Here is a 9,479-nt window from a genome sequence, read left to right as displayed (position 1 = left end):
CCTTACCATCGAGGAGATTCAACAAGCACTGAGGCCCAAGGTGTGGACTTGTCATAAAGTAACAGGAGAACCTGATGCTTCTAGCAACTGTTTATTTCCGTGCCAGGTGCCCTGGGGTTCCTGACCCATAGGTTTCACTGCCAATACCACCTGTTTGGGCTTCCAACCGTGGTGTGACCTTTGACACAGCTCCTTACCACTCCGTTTTCTCTGCCCACCTATGGAAAAGGGGAGCCTAACGGTTCTTTCCCCTTTGCTCACAGGAGCATGGTAATGAGTAGGTGGTGTTTGCTGAAGGCCAATGGGAACCTAGACATCACACAAGCACCTCGAGTTATAACTCTGGGTAGAATCCAGATGGTGCTGGTGTTTCTTTATTTGCTCTGATTATAAAGGCAGAGTCTCACTCACCACCCAGACTCCTCTCTTTGTCTACTCTAGAGAAGCCGGGATTGGAGATGGAGGTGGGGGACGTCGGTATTTCTTATTTTGTTTAAAAACTTTATGTAACTTTGGTATCAACCTACCCTTTGATAAGCCTGACTGGCATGACTCAGTGGTTGAGCATCGACCTATCAACCAGGAGGTCACGGTTTGATTCCTGGTCAGGGCACATGCCTGGGTTGCTGGTTCGATCCCCATTGGGGGTGTGCAGGGGGCAGCCGATCAATGATTCTCTCTCATCATTGATGTTTCTATCTCTTTCCTGCTCCCTTCCTCTCTAAAATCAATACAAAATATTTTTAAAGTTTGTAAACTTTACCAACATTAAAAATCAGAAATGAAGGCACTGTATTTAGTGCTCTGATTTAGTTTATAACTCTTTGTATTTATTTTTATTAATTTTTGGGAAATTCATTTTTTAAAGAAGAAAATACAAAAAATAGCTTTAAAATTTTTTAAAAATTGATTTTAGAAAGAAGAAAGAGAGAGAGAGAGAGAGCGAGAGAGAGAAACATTGATGTGAGAGAGAGACATTGATCTGTTGCCTCTCCTATGTGCCCCAACTGGGATCTAACTGGCAACCTAGGTATGTGCCCTGACCAGGAGTTGAATCGCCACCTTTTGGTATACAGGACGATGTTCCAGCCAACTAAACCACACTGGCCAGGGCAAAAAATATAGCTTTTTAAAACTACCAAAAAATTTACTAAAAGTTTATTTGTAGCTATTGTAGGATCTTTTCTCATTTGTTGCAAGCCTCAGAGAAGATCTGAGGTATACATAGTGTTAATTGTGGGCCATGTGGCAATTAGGATGGAGGAGCAGACTCCTCTAAACATGTTTGGGATTTTCCTCAAAACACATATTTTCCAAATGGATATTTGAAAACCTTTGATTAAGCAAGCCAGCCTTCTTGTTTTCTTGTCCTGTATCAAGATTCAAACTAAGTTGGCCACCCACTGATATGAATCTGTAAATAGACTAAATCCTCCCTTTGAACATACTGGTCTCTAACTTGCTATCTTATGAAAATGTTTGGAAGATGACAACATCAAATGGCTCAGCGGAGACGAGCGTGTCTGCTTTTTGCTGAGGAGACCAGAAGGCTATCCGTCTCTTGAGGAGGAAGGGAACACCAGGGAATTACAGACCACAAGACATGCTTGCCAAGAACCCAGACTCCCTCACCCCTTCCTAGCACTGTGTGTGTGTTTTGTGTGCTGTGCATGCAGTGTGTGGTTTGTGTGTAGGGTGGCTGTGGTGTGTGGTGGGTGTGGTGTGTATATGGTGTGTGTGTGTGTGTGTGTATATGGTGTGTGTGTGTGTGTGTAGTATGTGGTATGGTGTGGTGTGGTGTGTGTGATGTGTTGCTATGTGTGCTTGGTGTCTATGAGTGGTGTGGTATGTATAGTGTGTGTGTGTATGATTTGTGGTGTGTTACGTGTAAGGTGTGTATGGTGTATGTGTGTGGTGTGGTGTGCGTATAGTGTGGTGTGTGGTGTGGTGTATGGGATGGTATATATGGTGAGTATGTGTGGTGTGGTGTGTGAAGTGTGTGATACAGTGTGTGTGCGATTTGTGTGGTGTGCATGTGGTGCGTGTGTATGGTGTGGTGTGTATGATGTATGTGGTGTGTGTATTATATGTGTGGTATGGTGAGTATGTTGTGTGTGTGTGTATGTGTGTGTGGTGTGTATGGTATGTATGTGTGTATGGTGTGGTATATATGATATATATGTGATGTGTGTGCTATGTGTGCTTGGTGTGTATGTGTGATGTGGTATGGTATGTGTGGTGTATATGTGATTTGTAGTGTGTGTGGTATGTGAGTTATATGTTATGTGTGTGGTATGTTTGTGGTGTGTGTGGTTATGGGGTATGTCTGTTGTATGTAATATGTGTTTGTGGTATAGTATGTGTGTTTTATGTGTGGTATGTTTGTGGTATGGTGTGTGTGATGTGTGTGGTTTATTTGGCATGTGTGTCATTTGGTGTATGGTGTTTGATGTGTGTATGTGTTGTGGTGTGATGCATGTGGTGTGTGTATGTGTGTGTGTGTGTGTGTGTGTGTGTGTTGATAGAGGAAGAGTCTACAGAGATGTATATTTCCACTTAGCCTTGTGTTTTGTGTTGAGAGAGAGAAATGAGAACAGTTTTTCTTTTTTGTTTGTTTTATTTTTTGTTAATCCTCACCTGAGGTTATTTTTCTATTGATTTTTAGAGAAAGTGGATGGGAAGGGGAGAGACACAGAGAGAGAAACATTAATGCAAGAGAGACACATCCACTGGTTGCCTCCCACAAGGGTTCCTACTGGGGCTGGGGATCAAGCCTGCAACCGAGGTACATGCCCTTGACAGGAATCAAACTTGAGACCCTTCAATACTCAGGCTGATGATCTATCCACTGAGCCAAACCAGCCATGATGAGGAGAACAGTTTTTAAAAATATTTTTAAAATTTAAATATAATTGACATATTGGTTTTTAGTATAGAGCATAATGATTTGATATTTATATGTATATAAAGTGAAATAATCACCACAATACGTCTACTGATGTCCATCACCACAGTTACAAAATATTTCTTTCATGACATAAATTTTTAAGATCTACTCTCTTAGCAACTTTTCAAAGTACTATTAATTATTGTCACCATGACTTCTTTTAAAAAATATATTAATTGTCACATAACTGAAGCCCAATTTTTCTTTCCCTTACCTCCCAGTATTCCGTATGTTCGTTCATTTCTTCATTTCACTTTTTGTCCTAAAATGAATACTTTTTGCTCCCATCTTCTTAGATATTTTCCCCATCATCTCCCTTTTTTCTATTTTCTAAATTTTATTTTTCCTCTATTTCTCCTAATTCTGCTATTAAACTTCCTCCCTCCAATTCACTTTTCTCTTGCTATTCTCTCTTGGAGCTGTAAGTCAGAGAATTTGAACTTGACCCAGTGCACAGCCAGAAGCATCAGCTATACTCTTATCATGTTTCTTTAAAACAAAGCCTGCCAGCATGAGAGACTTGTAGTACACTGTAGCACATGTGCCCATGTCTCTGCTTTTGTTCTGAATTCTGAGTTCACATCATGATTTTAATTGGTTGCTAATCAAATAGAGGTGGCTGTCATTCTACTTGTTGATAAGTTGGCAAGGAGCAAAAGAACCAAAAGTGTGACAGAGAATTGTGTTGGAGAAATAGATGAGCAGTTGTGTTTCTTCCACAGTTCAGGCTGATTTTAATTCTCTTTACCTTGTGGTTATGACAGGTATCTTCAGAGTTTCTATCTTTAAAGTGAAGCTTTAGGAGTAATTTACAAAAGATGTTGCAGCTGCAGAAAACTGGCAAAACAACCAGGTTGGAAGTGTGGAGAAAAGAGGTGAACTAAGTTAAGAACCATCTGAACATTTCTTTTCCATATTAAACCTTCAGCACCTCTGCACCCTACACCAATCACTATTTCCTATCTGCCTTTATGCTTATGTCCATGTCCCAGCAAAGCTTTAGCACAGCGGGGTGAGACTAGGTTTGAATTCCAGCAAAATAACCTTTCTAAGGCTGAGTTACTTCCATCTAAAATAGGTACAATAGGACCTGTTGTTAAAGTAGATGGCCCAAGGAAAACGCTTGGTGCTGTGTCTGACACCAATAAGTGCTCAATGGTTATTATCAGTACTCACTACTGAGGAAGTCCCGAGTCCAAAGTAAGTGAATGGAGCGCTATGGGTGCACATGTTCCCCCCGTACTCCAGGGAGAGTCCGAGAACCTCTAACCACACACACCACAGTGGCTGCCCTGCTACCCAGGCTGGAGCCCCTCCTAACTTTGCCCACTTCATAGTGAACCAGGAACTTTTCTGAAGGAAGGTGAGAAAAGTCTTTTACTGATGTGATAGCCATTTCCCCCTTATATCGGTTATTTACTACTGTGTACAAATCAACCCCAAATGGCCTAAAGCAATAAGCATTCTTCTTTGCTCATCACTGTGTGATCAGCAATCTGCATTAGGCCCAGTTGGACTGTTCAGCCGGTCTTGCCTTGGTCCACTGGTGGGTCAGCTGGAACAAGGGGTCTCAGATGGCTCCACTCACTTGTACGGCGGTTGGTGCTGGCGGTTGGCTGGGTCTCTCTTCATATGCTCTTCTCATCCTCAGGGAGGCTAGCGGGGCCTCTTCACAAGTTGGCAGCATTCCAAGAAGGCAAGAGCAGGAGCTGCAAGGCCTCCTGGAAGCCTAGACTGGACGTTGCACTTCTGCCACAACCTACTAAAGTCCTCTTCAGGTTCAACATGCGGGTAAATAGGCTCTACCTCCTGTGGGGGACACACAGCCAAGTCCTACCGCAAAGGGATGTGCATACGGCAATGGGAGAAACCACTGTGTCCATTTTTTTTTTTTTTGCAAGTAATCTACAAAGTCCACCTCTGCCATAATCAGTCATATCCCTTCTCCCTAAAAAAACACACTTGTCCCCCAAAGACTCATCCCATTAGGACAGCAAGCTTGAAGTCTGGGATCTGGATGAGGTCCCACTGGTACATCATAAAAAACATCATAGTATATGTTTAGGGTAGAATGGTGCAGAATGGCGGAGACAGTATTATTTCTCCTCATGTTTATTAAATTGTACACCATTGTCTGAGCTTCTTTCACTCCCACCTCCTTACTCGATTCCCCATTGGTTGGCTAGGCTCAAAGTATTCAGGCATCAACTTAAAGCCAAACCCCTGTGTCTCTCCTCATTCCACACGTTTCTCACGAAAAGCCAATAAAAAGGTGGGGCCTCGCTGTAGTAAATTTTCCCAGATGCTTCTGTCCATTTTTCATGAGAGTCTCCATACACAAGTCACTGTTTAACTTCCTGGGTATTATAGTTTACTGTCTGATGTCTTAGTCATTTCCAGCATCCTGGGAATAAAGCAGGGAGTAGGTAAGAATTATTATCCCTGACATACTGCCCAGTCTGCGGCTTAGTTAGAAAGAAAATCAGCCATACCTGAATCCCCACTGCCTCTCAAATTAGAATGTGAATAAAATGCTGTGTTGAGTTGTTTCTTCAATGTTTCACAGATATTCTGATATAATTGCAAAATTGCTCAGTCAAGCAGTTGTAATTAAAGTTGGCTTGCACTGTGAAGCCATTTTCTGAAGATGTAAGAATAAATTAGTTGTGATGATTAAAAAATGTTAAGGAAAAAAAAAAACAACCCTGTAGGTTGCTTAGTGTAAAAAAACAACCAAAAAACAAAAAAATGTTAAGAAAATTCTATTCCATAACGATGAAATTGCTTCAAACCTTTAGAAGTTACCAGAAATCAACTGGGAAATTTGGAGTATTACAAGGGAATAACGAAAAAGTTGTCCCTTTTGACCATACGTAAAGCTATTTTGTAATCCGCCCCCCCGCCCCCCAAAAGGGGAAAAAAATACCAAAACACTTTCAACCCAAACCTTAATAATGCTGAGTTTCTCTATGCACCCTAATTGTTCTTGGTCCACATTCCCAACTGCTTTTAAAAAAAAATTAATATATTTTTTATTGACTTCAGAGACGAAGGGACAAGGAGAGAGAGATGGAAACATCAATAATGAGAGAGAATCATTGACTGGCTGCCTCCTGCATGCCCCATACTGGGGACCGAGCCCGCAGCCATGTGCCCTGACCGGGAATCAACCCTGACCTCTATTCTCAGGTCAATGCTCAACCACTGAGCCATGCTGGCCCGGCCCCAGATGTTTTTTTGTGATCCAAACATCTGTTTACTCTCAGAAAAAGCAAGCAAAAGGAAACACTGAAGGACACCTCTTTCGACTTTGACCTTGACAAACATTTTAACTCATTCAACTTCACTGTATTAAGGACCAAACGGACAACCTTTCTGCTGGTGGACCCGCCTAGTAAAGCATCGCTGAAGTCTCCCCTCCCAGGGTCGTCATGTCTGAGTCAGAGTTTCCCAAAGGGCCGGGACAGCTGCGGAAGCTCTTTATGGGAGGCTTGAGTTTGAACAGCCCATGAGAGTTTGAGGAGCCACGCTGCGCAATGGAAATGCTCACAGACTGTGGTGAGAGGTCCAAGCACGAAGTTCTCCAAGGCTTTAGGTTTGTCACGATGCCACTGTGGAGGAAGTGGGTGCAGCCATGAATGCAGGGCCCACGAGTGGTTGGAAGAGTTGTGGAACCAGAGGGGGCTGTCTCAAGAGAAGATGCTCAAAGACCTGGTGCCCACTTCACTGTGAAGAAGACTTTTGTGGGGGGTGTTAAAGAAGACACTGGAGAGCATCACCTAAGAGGTTATTTTGAACAGTCTGAGAAAATCAAAGTGATTGAAATCATGACTGACTGAGGCAGTGGCAAGAAGAGAGGTTTTGCTTTTGTAACCTTTGATGCCTATGACTCTGTAGATAAGATTGTCATCCAGAAACACCACACTGTGAATGGCCACAACTGTGAAGTAAGGAAAGCCCTATCCAAGCAGGAGGTGGCTAGTGCTTCATCCTACCAAAGAGGTCAGAGTGGTTCTGGAAACTTCGGAGGTGGTCATGGAGGTAGTTTGGTGGGAATGACAACTTTGGTTGAGGAGGGAACCTCAGTGGTCGAGGTGGCTTTGGTGGCAGACGTGGCGGTGGTGGATGTGGTGGCAGTGGAGATGGCTATAATGGATTTGGTAATGATGGACACAATTTTGGAGGCAGAAGCTACAGTGATTTTGGAAATTACAACAATCAATCTTCAAATCTTGGACCCATAAAAGGAGGAAACTGGAGGCAGAAGCTCTGGCCCCTGTGATGGTGGAGGCCAATACTTTGCCAAACCATGAAACCAAGGTGGCTGTGGTGCATCCAGCAGCAGCAGTAGCAGTGGCACAAGGTTTGAATTACTGCCAGGAAACAAAGCTTAGCAGGAGAGGAGAGCCAGAGAAGTGACAGGGAAGCTACAGGTACAGCAGATTTGTGAACTCAGCCACGCACAGCAGTGGCAGGCCTCGCTGCTACAAAGACGTGTGTTAGACAATACTCATGTGAATGAGCAAAAAACTCGAGGACTGTATTTGTGACTAATTGTATCACAGGTTATTTTCACTTCTGTTCAGTGAACAGGGTAAAGCATTCCAACAAAGCATTTTAATGTTGATTTTTTGTTTTGCACCCATGCTGTTGAGTTGATTGATAAATGCAATAGTCTGATCATGATGCTGATCAAATGTGTCTTAAAAAAAAAAGAACCAACTAGACACCCAAAGTCTATAAGAGGCCAGGAGTGAGATTAGGAAACAGCCTTGTATGCCACTTTCACAAGCAGCCTCACAACTCTACACAACTCTGTAAAGCAAAGCAGTTCGATTTCCCACAGGCATGAGTTAGCATCTCACATTTCCCAGGCAGCTGTGCTGTGTGTATGAGGCAACATCTTTCAGTGGTTATTATCTGCCTGCCTGGGTTTGAATCTGGGATCATGGCTTACTAGCTGTGTAACTTTGGGCAAGTTGTCTACCACTCTGTGTCTCAGTTTCTTTATCTGTCAAATGGGAATAATAATAATACCTCTCTCTTTAGGTTATTGTGAGGATTATATGATTATGCTTGGTACTCAGAAATGTTATAAGTATCCAATAAATTAATTAACAATAAGAATAAATTTTAAAAAATCTTTGATGAATCTGTGTGTACAGAGGGAACATATACATTAAAATATCCAGTTAACTTGAAGGGGTATTGTGAAAGGGGCTTTTCTGGGTTATGAGACTATAAATATAATAATAACTACAAAATATACTTCCCTCCTTGAGGAATGAGCCCTTATGATTCCTTTTTCTCAGGGATTCCCACTCTCCCACATCCATTCTCCCATGGGAACAGTACCATTCAGTGTTTAAGGGCATGAGCTTTGGAGTGAGATACACATGTGTCATCACTCAAGCTCTGTGACCTTTGAGCAAGTCTCAGTTTCCTCATCTGTAAAATGGGTGTGAGGTTTAAGATGAAAACTAAAAAGGACAAACAAGTACCAGTAAAGCTCTTAACACTTGACTCAATAAAATAATAATAATAATAATAATTATTATTATTACTATTATAAATGTTTCCCCTAATCTCAGATCATGTTATCCAGACTGAAGCTCTGGAAAAGCAGGGCCTTTATCTCACTCCTCATTCAGGCCCCTACAATGGTCATTTATGATCATCAGCAAGTGATAGTTGTTGATAATATAAAGATGATTGATGCTAGAAAGCCTGGAACACTTTTGGAGGACCAAAGAAAGAACAAGAAAAATCCTGGCCTGGAACATCCCAGAAGATCCATGCTGAGGCCAAAAGAGAGGTGGCGATACGGAGGAAGCCTGTGCTTTCCCCATCCAGAAAATCCTTGGGTCAAGAGCCCCGTTCTTGATCAAAGGGAGCTATTTATTACTTGATTCATGTTACTGTTGAAAACTTGGCTCTGTGTTTTTCAACTTAGTTTTTTCAAGATCCCATTTTCTAGCTTTACATGAACAATAATTAATTACTAAATGAACTCATTAAAACACACACACACACACACACACACACACACACACACACAAACCACCCAAGAGTCTCATTCTTGGCTTTGCCACTGAGTTGCTGGGAAAATCATCTGCTTTCTTTTGGGTCCTGGTTTCCGCATTTAAAGTTAGCGGGAAGGTTCTCTTTACCTCTGAGATGGGGAGGGTTCCAGATGGACCCTGTTGCAGCCAGGTCATCCACCATTCAATTCTGGAAAGGAAACCAAACAGACAAGATGAGGAACTTCCTTTCAACAAATATCTTGTCATTATGCTGATTTTTAAGTCACATAATCAGTCTAAAAGCAAATCTCACCTCAATGGAATTTATAAGAGGATTAGGAAATGGAGAAAATGGGAGCATGTTAGCAAGCCCATTTGATTTAATTTAAGCCCATTTCCTTTCATCCTTTACTGTTCTTAACTGGTTAGGGTGGAGAGCACAAACAATTCGTTGGCTTCCGCGCCTGTGTTTAAGTTTCTCTATTCCTGGCTGACTAATGTCTAACTAA

At 42.1% G+C, this 9,479-nt stretch overlaps 1 pseudogene; it reads left to right on the top strand.

Annotated features, from left to right (window-relative positions):
• The first annotated feature begins 6,378 nt into the window (after positions 1–6,378).
• LOC139014599 (heterogeneous nuclear ribonucleoprotein A1-like) lies at positions 6,379–7,375 on the top strand (annotated as a pseudogene).
• Positions 7,376–9,479: the final 2,104 nt, after the last annotated feature.

This window comes from Myotis yumanensis, unplaced genomic scaffold (genome assembly GCF_028538775.1).
Source record: "Myotis yumanensis isolate MYYU_CA2020_CCGP unplaced genomic scaffold, mMyoYum1.0.hap1 SCAF_7, whole genome shotgun sequence".
Lineage (NCBI taxonomy): Eukaryota > Metazoa > Chordata > Mammalia > Chiroptera > Vespertilionidae > Myotis > Myotis yumanensis.
The sequence above is the reverse complement of the archived record's forward strand: the minus strand, read 5'-3'. Positions and strand labels throughout refer to the sequence as shown.